Here is a 13,846-nt window from a genome sequence, read left to right as displayed (position 1 = left end):
GCTGCTTGTCCAGCTCGACCAACAGCAAAAGGACAAACACTTCCTCCTCAGCTTTCCTTGCTATTTATAGTTTTAGTCCTACTCTGGGTTTTCTTTGGCTTCCATGTAGCTGTCATCTGGGTCAGCTGACCCATGCCCTCTGCAGTGACTCCCGCAGCTTTAATTAGAGACTGCTCCTTCCATCTCTGTCCCGTGCTCTCTTTTCTCTCACGGTTCCTCGGCCAAAGTGTTGCTAGAGGTTACTGGTTTTCTTTCTACAGTGCCGCTCTGCGAGAGTTGACGGTCCTGTAGCAGAAGCCAGCCAGGAAGAGAGGGAAAGAGGGGAACCAAATCTGTATGAAGGTCTCTGGGAAGGAGGTGTAGGCCATGGAGATGGTTTATCCAATGATTCAGGCCATTTTCATTTTTTTTTAATATTTTATTTATTTATTTGACAGACAGAGATCACAAGCAGGCAGAGAGGCAGGCAGAGAGAGAGGAGGAAGCAGGCACCCTGCTGAGCAGAGAGCCCGATGCGGGGCTCGATCCCAGGACCCTGAGATCATGACCTGAGCTGAAAGCAGAGGCTTTAACCCACTGAGCCACCCAGGCGCCCCCATTTTCATTTTTTTAAAAAGATTTTATTTGTTTATTTGACAGAGAGAGAGAGATCACAAGTAGGCAGAGAGGTGGGGGGTGGGGGTAGGAAGCAGGCTCCCTGCTGAGCAGAGAGCCCCATGCGGGGCTCGATCCCAGGACCCTGAGACCATGACTGAGCTGAAGGCAGAGGCTTAACCCACTGAGCCACCCAGGTGCCCCCAGGCCATTTTAATAATATACTTTTCAGCTTTCTGTCCTCACTTCTGTCAGCTATTGTACTATCACGTAGGTAGATACGAAGAAAAAAAAAAAAAAAAGGACTGTTCCCCACACTAGGTCAGTAACAGCCCTCAAGAGAATGCAAGTAAGGAATAAAACGTCTGACCAGGAAGGAATTCCAAGTTCACCTCCAGGACGCTCACAGTTCTCATGAAATTTGAATTTACTACTGCTACTACTCGTTCCAAGTCAGCCCTATGGGTCCGTACTATTCTAAACACTACATATTTTAACCTCGTAGCAAGTGAGGGAGACACAGTTACTATTTCGGTGTTACAAATGAGGAAATTAAAGCATAAGTTAATTGCTCTCATAACACTCTGTCTGCCTCCTAATCAAGAATACAGTTCAAAGGAGGAAATGCGATCTACAGGAAGACATTCATGACACAGTCGGTTACTTAGAAGAAGAAGAAGCTGGACATGACTTAAACATCTAACCGTTGAAGAGTGATTAGCTCCACAGAGTACAGATCAGTGGAATATGATTCAAACTATTAAAACGATCCCCATAACAAACCTGTTGCGGTGTGGAAAGTCGTTCGTCGTTCGTGACATCCGTGGGAAGCGCAGCCATGCGCCTCTCTCTGCTGTGATTTAGATAGTCATAACTGGAAGAGAACTTGCGAGAATGGAAAGTTAATGTATTCAAGCGGTACACAGGATGTCCTTCAGATTTTTTAAAAGATTTTATTTATTTATTTGACAGAGAGTAATACAGTGAGAGAGGGAACACAAGTAGGGGGAGCGGGAGAGGGAGATGCAGGCTCTCTGCTGAGCAGGGAGACTGATGTGGGGACTCATCCTACGACCTTGGGATCATGACCTGAGCGGAAGGCAGATGCTTAACCAACTGAGCCACCCAGGCCTCCCTTTTTTCACAGTTTATAGACTGGACTGGACAGTCAACCTGTTCTAAATCTTAGGGAAGGGATCTAGAGAGTGCTCAGCCCTCCTACCCTCCCTTCCTTCCATTCACCTTCAATCCACCTTCACTCCACTGTGGAATCTAGTTAATCTTTTTCTGAGCTGAGTCTCTTCCTACCTGTTAGAAAGGAATGACTACGTTCCCTGCAGCATTATTCAAGATAGCCAAGAAGTGAAAGCAAACTAAATGTCCATGGAGAGATGAACGAATAAAGAAAATGTGGTATCTGCATACAATGGACTAGTATTCAGCCATTTAGAAAAAAAAGCGGGGGGGGGGGGCGGAATCCTGTTAGACACTAAAACATGGATGAATATTGAAGGCATTTTGCAGAGTGAAACAGGCCAGTCATAAAGACAAAAGCTATACAATTCTGCCTCTCTCAAAAGGAGTCAGACTCATAGAAACAGAAAGTAGAACGTAGTTACCACGTGCTAGGAGAAGGGGGAAATGAGCTCAGTGGGTATAGACTTCCAGTTGTTCAAGACAGAACAGTTCACTTGTGCAAGACAGAAAAGTTCTAGAGATCTATGCACAACAATATGCATGTAGTTAGTGGTACTTACTGTACCTCAAAAATGGTTAAGATGGTATGTTTTAGATGTGGTTTTACCACATTAAGAAGAAAAGAAATGGCCATTTCTGCAGAACCAAGAGCCACTTGAATTCTGTCATTTAAACTCTTCGCATCTAGGTGTGGGCAGCACCGTTCATCATCCCTTTTTCCTTCCATTGACAGGTCTGGGTACGTCTTTACTCTGAGACGCTCCAGCTGCGCCATGGTCTTGGTCGTCCGTGAGGACTCCTTCTCTAACGGGGGAAGAAAATAGATGTGAAACCTTTCTCCTATAGATATAAGGACATTATCTGTCAAGTGAAAGGCAACTTATCAGATATTAAGTACCTAGAAAATTTCCCTTCCTTAACCATCATGCCACGTCTGCCAGAGCCCAAGGCCCTGTAGCCTACTTAGAAGGTCAAGATCAGGTGTGTGGCTTTGGGGCTGAGCAGTAATGCGGCAGTACCTTTCAAAGCCACTAGATGCCCCCCCTGCTCCACACCTGACTTCCTGGCAGGCTTTCTGAATGCTATAGGAATTGCAGAGACCAGACAAACTACAAGCCTGGCCTCCCGTCTTTATATTCATCACTAACAGACCCACCCTGGCAGGCAGGACAGCTCTTCCTTTCTCACTGTGGCTTATTCTCATTTCCAGCGTCATTCTTACATCATCCTTACTTTGCAACCTGTCTTCTCTCTTAACCCCACGGAGGTTCCTTGAAGGCTGAAGCTGCCTTGCTTCTTCTGCAGGCTTGTACAGAGCTGGGAAAAGAGATGGACAGTGAGCCCAAGACATCCATAGGGAGAAGAGAGAAATGGAGAGAATGGATGTCTACAGAGGAGCCAGGGAAGGAAAAAACTTAAGGTAGGTTTAGGACCCTGTGTGCAAGAGCCGCAGGGATGAGAAGCAGATTTGAGCGGGAATTCAGCCACAACAGGAAACTCAGGGGGCCAGAAGCCATCGGCAGGTATCATCCTCGTGCCAGTCTCAGCACCGGCACTTGGAGCTGGGTCACCCCGGGGTCAACCCACAGAGCCACTAATGAAGCTCTGAGGACGTGTTCCCAGGGGCACGGGCCAGCATGGTGTGTCATGGCCACAGTGCAGCCAGGACCCAGCCGATGACCATTTTCTTGTGAGGATTCCAAAGCCTATGACTAAGACTAATTAACCCTGACTCATTGTGACACTGAGCACAAAGAGGTCATTGTCTCCTCCGAATCCAGTGGGGAAACGGACGCGTGGAGTGGGGAAGCAGCTTTGCTCCCTTAGTCAGTGGCACCAGGCCACGAGTTTATCACAGCCCTGCTCAAATGCCCTTGAAGTTGCCCTTGATGATCAGAAGCAGACACTTCCCAATGGGCTGTCCCGACGAGGAGAGGGGGATCTTTCCTCAGTGCTGTTTCCATGTGGGCTAGAGCCACAGAACTAGAAACTCCTGGTTGCAGGGACTCCTTGGCCCCACAGCCCCCCAACCCCCTCTGCTTCTGCAGGGAGGCATCTGAAGGCCAGAGTGACAGCCGAGATCACGCGTGGGTGTTGTGACTGGGCCAGGCCTAGAATCCTAAGGTTCGGGGTGCAGCCCCCTGTGCGGCCCCAAAGACAGCAGAAGAGAGGAGGGGTGTGGGAGTCACTGGTCCGGCCTTCAGCTCAGCAGCCCGGGTTCAAATTCCAGATTCATGGGTTACCAGCTGTGTGGCTCTGAGCCAGCTAGTCCATGCCCGGGGTTCCTCCATCTGTAAGATGAGACGAGTGCCAGTCGCAATGTCACAGGGGTATTTTGAGAAGCAAAGTAGATACGTAAGGTGCTCAGTAAATCGTAGGGATTTTTAAAAAGTATTATTTAAATAAGAAAGGGACCCCAGTCCTTAACTGCACCCAGGCCCCTCCGCAATCCTACTGGCTTCAACCCAGTCGTCCCTCTGTCCGTTTTTCCGCTTTGCCTGGTCTTCTGGGTCCCCCGAGGGAAGGTGTCGGGCTCCAGAGAAAGAGACACACCAGAATTTCTTCCCATCACCCTTGCTCTGGGGAGGCTCTTCTCGCCCAGCAGCCTCCATGACATCACCCGACAATGCAGGTGCTGCTGGCTCAGCTCCAAGCCCAGCTCTAGAAGCATCAGGAAGAATCTTGGGCAACAAGATACAGACCAAGATAACCGCATTCCTGCCAATCTCCTCGGGCCCTGGCTCCCGGCCTGGCAAGCCCACCCTCAGAAGGTGGGGGGATAATGACGACAGGAGAGCTAATTACTGTCATCACCCTGCTGGGTTGAGAATACTGGCTTGTTTGTCCAGCATGGCTTACCTGAGTCATCCATCCTGTAGCCTGGAGCCCCCTGGGCCTGGATCCGGACCAGCAGGCTGCCAGGAGTCTAGAACGGGCCGCCGAAGCTGGCGGGTGCCTGCACTGCCTCCTTGCTCTCCCCTCAGAGGGTAAGTCGAGGCAGTTGGGCTCTGGAGACACAGCTCGAAACCGCGCGCCAGGAGCCTGGCCCCAGTCTCTTTCTGGGGGTGAGCACAGGCAGAGCGGAGGCCTCACAGCCTTGGGAAAATCACCTTCACGGATCAGAGATGAAACCAGGAGTTAGAGAACTGCCCCGGCCACAGCTTCCTCACCACCTCACCGCTGAGGGGCTCCCTCTGCCCCACTCAGGGGGTCCCCCCAGTACTCCCCAGGCCAGCCTTGAGGGCCAGCAGCCATCGAGGCTCAACTGGGCTTTGTTCCAAAGCCAGATGAGGAAGCAGATAGGTGCGCTCTTTCACAAAAACATTTCAAAGGGAGAACTAGGAAATACTTTTTCAAAATATCAAAAAATGAGAACCCAAGTCCTCTACTCCGTCTCACTCACACAGTGAGAGAAACAAGAAGGATGGGACAGAGAAGGCGTGTGGGCCCCTTCCCTGCGACCGGAGGAAGAAGTTTACAGCCTTGAGGTGATTTCCACGGTAAGAACCATCTGTGGCGCAGCTGGTAAAGGGAACCCGAGAAGGCCAAACGGGGACACCTGTGGGTGGGACGGGAGACACAGGAAGCAGTGTTTGAAGGCAGCAATCCCAGAGGCCTTGGCATGTGGCTCTCTCCTTCCAGAAAAAGAGCAGAAGAGCCCCATAAAATGAAGCACAGGCCAAGAGGCCAGCTTACCCTCCCGACTGCCCCCCCACCCCCACCCCCACCCCCCGTGGGATTGTTTCAGGCCCCACCTCCCCACAGCTGTGGCTACTGCCTGTCTCCCTCTCTCCCTGCAGCTCCCCAAGTAATTGGGGGCTTGGCAGGAGTACCTCCCGCTGTGCAATCTGTCCCCATTAAAGTCTCAGCGTTCCTGGTGCCACCCATCGCCCCTCGTGCTTTCTAGTTTGGCAGGAAGGGCGTCTGATGACAGATTCTCCCCGGAGGGAAGGGAGAGGCGAGGCAGGAGGGCGGAGAAAGACCTAGTTCTGGCCTGGCTCGCGAGAACAGGACCTCCGCGGCGTCACCACGGGCTTTCCGGTGAACCTGCCCGCCGACGGTGACTCCCAGCCCTGACCTTTCCGACGGCCTCGTAAAGGATATTGTGGCTCCTGGTAGGCAGGCAGCCGTCCTGGGCCTCCCCTCACGGAGCTCAGCCAGGCGCTCCTCCTCCACGAAACAAGGCCTTGGGGCTAGACTCCCTCGGGACGGGGGCCTGGACCCTGTGACTCCCGAAGACCCTCCCTCATCACCGCATATGCCGAGGGAAAATTTAGGACGTGTGATCCAACAAGGAGGACCGAGTTCATGAAAACACGGCCATTTAGAACAACCCACACAGACACACAGTCTGTGTGGGCCCAGTACTCTGCAGGCAGGAAATACTGCGGTTCAGGGGACGACAGGGCTGGAATGGGGAGCCTGGCCCTTCCAGGGCCCCGGCACTGCGTCACCCTGGAGACCTTGGGCAAGTCAGTCTCCATTTCATTCTGTCTCTTCAGATACTCAGTAATAAGTATCTCACTTGTTCAGAACTTCCTGTTGATGCCAAGAAGCCTCTGGGAAAATTTGCAAGTGTCTCTCTGTCTGTCTGTCTCTGTCTCTCTCTCACCCCCCACCCCCAACATGAGCTGTGAGGAGTTACAGAAGGACTTGATTTGGGGATGAGAGGTGCTACCACAAGGGCGGGGGTGGGGTGCAGGCAGCAGCTGGTGTCTAAGTCAAGAACAGGGAAAAAGAGCAGAAGTGAGAGATGGCAGTGGAACGTCAAGGACCAAGGAAAAAACCCTGAGAAGTCAGGCCTAGAAGCTTTGGGCTGTGGTTTGGAAGAAGGAGGGGGATCGGGTGGTGCCCTGGGCAGAGGGACGTTCCTTCCCTCAGCTGAGGTTTCCCCTTCCGAGATGCGTGCAGACCTGACGTCGGTGCCCAGCCTGCCCGCTGAGGAACAGGATGTCTGGGTACTGGGCTGTGCCCCATCTCTGAGCACTGCCTGCTGAGCCAGAAATAAACAGAAACCTCTGGACTGTTCCCGGGGGGAATGCTAGAGCCGGTGTTAGCTCTACAGGACAGGTAAGGAGGCGAGAAAGATGATCCTGACAATTCTAATTTTTTTAGAAGATTTTATATATTTTTATTTTTAAAGACTTTATTTTTTTGAGAGAGAGAGACAAAGAGCACTAGTGGGGCCAGGGGAGAGAGGGAGAAGCAGATTCACCGCTGAACGGGAAGCCTGATGTGGGACTCGATCCCAAGACCCTGAGATCATGACCTGAGCCAAAGGCAGATGCTGAACCAACTGAGCCACCCAAGGGCTCTGTAAGATTTTATTTTTAAGTCATCTCTACACCCAGTGTGGGGCCTGAACCCACAACCCTGAGAATAAGAGTCATAGGCTCTGCCGACTGAGCCAGCCAGGTGCCCTGAGAATTTGGGTTTTTGCCCCCTTGACTGCCCAAGTGGGAAATCAGTGCCACCCATGGCCCCTGGATCTCTCAGGGAGTCCCAAGAGGGTGTTTCATGTGCATCCTCAAGCCAGCCTGTCATGGTGTCATGGTGTCATCAGCTGACATCAGGCTCTATGTCTCTGGCTTCTGCTCCCACCGGCTGGCCACACATACCCCAAAGCCACTTGAGGAAGCGCAAACTGCCATGCTTCGGGCTGCCCCGAGAAGTCAGGCTCTCTGTGTAGGGATAATGCCCCTCAGCCCGATTCAGTGCCAAGCATCGTCAGTGCGCCCCAAAGCCGCAGGGCATGGCCCAAGTCTCCCAAAGCCATTCGTAACAGTCTGGTTAAGCTTCCGGCCCCTGTCCTCAAACCGGGGCAGGAACCCAGACCAAGGATCTGCCGGCAGAGACATGACCTCTGACCTCTTCCTCTCCGCTGCCCTCTGCCCCTGTCCTTCAGCACCCTGAGGCCAACTTAGCGGCTGGGAGTCAGGACACAGCCAACATCCCCATTTCAGAAAAAAGCTCTTCCTTTCTATTTCCATATCTATGAGACCAATTTTAGGGCTCTTTTTCCTGAAACAAAGAAACTGGGTACCCTTGAGCAGCTTTCCAGTGATTTTTTTTTTTTTTTTTTTAAAGATTTTTTTAATTTATTTATTTGACAGACAGAGATCACAAGTAGGCAGAGAGGCAGGCAGAGGGAGAGGAGGAAGCAGGCTCCCTGCCGAGCAGAGAGCCCGATGTGGGACTCGATCCCAGGACCCTGGGATCATGACCCGAGCCGAAAGCAGAGGCTTTAACCCACTGAGCCACCCAGGTTCCCTTTCCAGTGATTTTGATTGTTCCCAGGGCTTTGAGAATCTTAGGCCCGAGTTTCCACAGCGCATACCACGTTACAGAAGGGGGTGAGGAATGAAGAAGAGGAAGCATCCAGCAGAGGCCTGAAAAATGTGAAATCACGTGTAAGCTGACTCTCAGCTGTTAGGACTTCTCAGCTACTTCATCTGGTCCGAGTTCCTGTATTCCCAGTATGCAGCCCATGCCTGACCCAGAGGAAGTGCTCAGAAAATACTTGCTGCCTAGGCGAGCAAACGGACGCCGCTGGTACGGGAGTTTGGAGGCAGAGCTCACTTTGTCTTGCAGAATGGACAGCGTGAGCTTGAAGGGTTTCATTCTGGCCCCTTGAAGAACTTATTTTGATGGGGTTGATAGGGGTCTGGAAGACATGATTCCTCTCCCCCCACCCCACACTTTGATGAGAAGGGGGAAGACCAGGTGGGAAGTGGAGGGGGAAATTAGTCAAAAGCAGGGAAGGGGAAATGTGGGGCTAGGTTTAGACTGAGAAGTGAAAGGGGATCAAGTGCCCCAGCAGGTGTGTGGCCTGACTTCCAGAGTGTTAGGAAGCTTATAACATAAGATATACCTCTGTAGCTCCTCTCCAGCTCATGTGACGTTCTCAGCATGGGTGGGGGCATGAGAGAGCTGCTGTGCAAGCTTTAGCTCTTGGTTTTTGTTTGTTTGTTTGTTTGTTTTGTTTTATTTTTTAAGATTGTTTTTTAAGTAATCACCACACCCAACATGGGGCTTGAACTCACAGCCCCAAGACCAAGAGTCCCATGATCCACCGCCTGAACCAGCTAGGTGCCCCATTTAGTTTTTATTTAAAATAAGGGTAACTAGTTTGGCAAAGAGCTTTATCATTCACAAAACTCTCAGAAGTGCATGGTCTCACTGACCCTACAACAACTCCATAGAATTAGGTGAACAGACATTAGTCTCAACTTCCTTTTACAGAAGAGAAAAGTGGAAATGGCAGAGTCAGTATATGGAGTAAGGACCTGGGCGTATCCAACCCAGGACCCTAGACTCTTTCTACTATGGTATACTTTTTATTTATTGCATCACTACTATTAAAACACTACAACAGGAAGTTAAGGAAAAAGGTAGTTTCAAAAGCACCTTATAAAACATAAAGCTTTACATATACATACAATATTTGATTTAATTGTGATACAGCCTATGGTCAGGGTTACAGTGGGCCTACCCCCATGAAGTCTTCCTGGCAGAGAGCATGGGCTTCTGGCATGGTGAACAACCTGCCCAACTGTACAGGGCTTATCTCTGAAGTATGGGGCAAGGTAATAATACATTTCAGGTCACAAAACCTGGGGTTTACTTCCTATTCTGCCCCTATTAGCTTTGCAGCATTAGGCACATCAGTTCCCCTTTCCGAACCTCAATTTCTGCATCTAGGAAACTTAAATATTAATTACACTATTGCCTTTATCACAGCATTATGAGGTTTAAGTGAGGTAAGATACTATATGTTATTTTACAGATTAAGAAAGGCCTGTGTGTGTGTGTGTGTGTGCGATCTATAAACTGTAACTGGTTTTTGCCTTTTGTTATTTTCTTTTGGGTGTGGGGGGATGTTAGCAATGGGCACATTTCCGTAGTTTTCTAGTATAGTGGACCAGTCATCACCTACCCACCACCCATTTCCCTTTTTCCTTTTCCTTCCCAAAGGACCTGGCTTTTCTTGGATCCAGGGGTAGGCTTGTGCATCTACCTCCCAGCATTGGAAGGTAAGGATACTACAGCCTCATATCTATTGAGAGTGTATATTTATTTAACCTGCAGGCAAAGATGAATGCCCTTCCCAGTTTCGGGACTGTGATTTTGCAGGGTGGGTAACAGAGGATCTGCATAATCTGAGTCTTGCTTGCCCTTCATTTAACAAAGAATGACAATCAGGGTTTGGGTGTGAGCTCATAGAAAGGAAAAGATCAAGAAAGGAACATATTTGAGGGGGTATCAAGAGTTTTAATCCTGCCATAGTTAACTTTGAGATACTCATTTGAAACCCACAGAAAGACATCTCCAAAGCAAGTTAAGACCATGGAATTCATCATTCTATCCCTCTTTTCTCTATAGATTTGAATTTTTCCATAATCCAAAGAAAAAAGAAACAGAGAAAGAAAGAAGAGAAAAGAAAAAAGAATTATGGTGTATGATCTGGAACTCCAGGAAGACGCTGGGTTAGAGGTATAAACTTGGAGGAGGTCTGAGTACACTTGGTGTTAAAGTCTTGGGCCTGGAGGAAGTCCCCTGGGAGAATCAAGGAACAGAGCTCTGGGAACCCTGATATTTAAAAGCCAAGAAGATAAGAGGTGGAGGGACACAGGACATGGAAGGATGTGTCCTGAAAGGTGATGAAGCAGTTTTCAGGAGGGGACGATCACTGGTGTCCTTTGACTAAGGTGAGGGCTGGGGATTTACTGTGACCTTGGTAAGCTGGAGGCTGTGGTTTCAGTGCAGTGGTGGGGGCAAGTTTGGATCAGGTGGGGGTAAAGAGACCAATAGGGGGTGTGTGTATGCGTGAACGATGACAGATGCAGATAACGCCACTGATGGGCTTTTGCTTGGAAGAGAATGGGAGTGGTGGCTAGAAGAGCAGTTGGCTTGTTTGTGTTGCAAGAGAAAAGCTATTACTGAGTGTCTTTATGCTGATGGGAATGATCCAGTGGTGGGGGGAGGGGAAACAGAGTGAACAGTGCTGATAAGAGACAGAGGGTTAACTGCAGGAGCAATGCATAGGAGTAGAAAGTAGGGAAGGGTATCCAAGCAGAAAAAAGCCAGAGGGGGAGACAGTCTCTCTGCATTGGCACAGCTCGTGTCTGTGTATGAACCTGGGACCACCAGGGCCCTTTGCGGCCAGCCTGAACATGAAGTCTGTGCTAAACGTGGTGGAATGGAGATGCAGAAAGAACCTAAATTCTCTGACATCGTGGGGTCGCTGGACCACTAACCTACTCTAGCCCGCCCCGCCCCTGAACTTGCTCTTATGGGAGATAATAAATTACCTCACTGTGTAAGCCTATTCAAGTCAGGTGGTGGTAGTTGCTTTTAACTTTATTTTTAAAATAATTTTACTTTCAGAAAAGTTGCAAGAATTGTAAAGAAAACACTTGTAAACTTCACCTAGAGTCCCCAACTTCTAACACTTTGCCATGTTTGTTTTCTTTTAATGTTTTGAAGATTTCTTTATGGATTTGAGCGAGAGAGAGAGATAGGAAGAGAGAGCATGAGTGGCCAGGGGGGTGGGGCACAGAGGGAGGGAGAGAGAGAATCTCAAGCAGACTCCCCACTGAGCAGGGAGCCCAACATGGGGCTCAGTCTCATGACCCTGGGATCCTGACCTGAGCTGAAACCTAGAGTGGGACACTTAACTGACTGAGCCACCCAGGCACGCCTGCCATGTTTGTTTCCTAATCCTCCCTTTATACACACAATCTTCCCTTCCCCATCCCTTGAGAGTGGACTATATATCTCATGTCCCTTTACTACCTATACTCCTTCTTCAGTGTATTCCTAAGAACCAGGATAACCTCTTCCACAATCACAGTCCAGTTATCAAATCCAGGACAGTATACTGATCCAATAATTTTATTTAACCTGCAGTCCATATTTGAATTTTGTCTGCAGTCTCAATGTTGTCTTGTAAAGTATTTGTTTTTCCCAGCACAGGATCTAATTCAGGATGATGTATTACATCACTGCCATCACTGTTCAGTCTCCTTTAATCTGTAACCATTTCTCAACCTTTGGTGCTTTTTTGTTTTTTGTTTCTAGTCTTTGAAGATCTCATGACCCTCTTTAACAGGCCAGTTATTTGGTTATTTTACTTTACAAAATGTTCTTTAACTTGGTTTGTTTGACATTTCCTCATTATTAGTTTTAGGTTATACATTTTTTTTTTCTCAAACTGGATTTTTTTGTTTGTTTGTTTAGTTTTATTTATTTATTTATTTATTTATTTTAAAGATTTTATTTATTTATTTGACAGACAGAGATCACAAGTAGGCAGAGAGGCAGGCAGAGAGAGAGGAAGGGAAGCAGGCCTCCAGCTGAGCAGAGAGCCCAATGCGGGGCTCGATCCCAGGACCCCGGGACCATGACCCGAGCCAAAGGCAGAGGCTTTAACCACTGAGCCACCCAGGCACCCCTTACTTATTTATTTTTAAGTAATCTCTACACCGAGCATGGGGCTCGAACTCACCACCCCGAGATCAAGAATCACATGCTCTTCTGACTGAGCTAGCCAGGGGCCCAACAGATTTTACCTTTCTGACCTGAATATTACATAAGTGACTTGTTGTCCTTCTCAAGGTACCACAATGGGAGGGACAAGGTATCTTTTCACCTCACAGCAAAATGTTAGTTTTGGTCACTTGGTGAGGGCGTTGTCTAGTTTCTGTACTGTATGGTTATTATCAATTCTTTTGTAATTAATAAGTAATTTGTGGGGACATAGTTTGAGACTGCATAAATGTCCTGTTCCTCCTGAAGTCGCCCTCCCCTATTTAGCATCCACCGATCACTCTTGTCTGAATCAATTTTATTGTGATGAGGTGTGTTTTAGTTTCTTGTGGCTCAAAACCTTCTAACCAACAGATCTTAGAAAATGTTTGGCATGAAAAATGCAACTGTGTCCTTTTGAAGTGAAAAGAAAGGACATGTTTGCACCCTAAGTTGGGCTGGGGGGGCCAGCTCTCCATGTAGGTGGCCACAGGAGGTTGTCAGTTCCTCGGCAGGCCTGGACCCTCTGGCGGATAGGGGCCAGAGAGCACCGGGGCTGCAAGAGGGGCTCTGGGGGTGGGGGACGTCTCCCCTTGAGAAACACTTTGTTTTCTTTTTAAAGATTTTATTTATTTATTTGACAGAGAGAGAGAGAGAGATCACAAGTAGGCAGAGAGGCAGGTAGAGGGAGAGGTGAAAACAGGCTCTGTGCTGCAGACAGCCCAACCTGGGCCTCGATCCCAGGACCCTAAGATCACGACCTGAGCCGAAGGCAGAGGCCCAACTCTTTGTTTTCTTTATAAGATTTCATGCAACTTTTTTTCTAGCCCAGACTTTTGCCCGGCTCTTTGTCTACATTTCTTTTTTCTTTTTTTTAAATTTTATTTATTTATTTGACAGAGAAAGAGAGATCACAAGTAAGCAGAGAGGCAGGCAGAGAGAGAGGGGTAAGCAGGCTCCCCGCTGAGCAGAGAGCCCAACGTGGGGCTTGATCCCAGGATCCTGAGATCATGACCTGAGCTGAAGGCAGAGGCTTAACCCACTGAACCACCCAGGCGCCCCTCTTTGTCTACGTTTCTAACAACTTCCTGGATGCCCTGTTGTCATCTCAAATTCAATGTCACTTCTTGGCTTCCATCACTGTCATCATAATTATCCCAGTCGCCTGGGCTGGAGCCTCAGAGTCGTCTTTGGTGTTTAATGTGTCCTTCTCCCTGGGTACTGTCTGTCCATCTGTCTCTTCCCTGTTGCCTGGTCCCTCCTGCAACTCTCACAGCCTTGTGCAACTCCTTCCCATCTGTCTTGCCCTCCTTTGGCCCAGACCTCCTTGGTATCCCATCTAAACTGCTGTCCAGATTGGCTCTGCCTGGAGACCTTGCCTGGTCTAACCGCCCCTACACATGCTCTTGCCAGAAGAATCACTCCAAAATACGTGTTCACCCAGCCCCCATCACTCTCAAAATCCTCCAACGATTCCCCATTACCTATGGAACTGGAGCTTTCCAAGTCTGATTTCAACAACCATTGC

This window comes from Martes martes, assembly GCF_963455335.1.
Source record: "Martes martes genome assembly, chromosome: 11".
NCBI classification, from domain to species: domain Eukaryota; kingdom Metazoa; phylum Chordata; class Mammalia; order Carnivora; family Mustelidae; genus Martes; species Martes martes.
Note: the sequence above shows the minus strand (reverse complement) of the source record.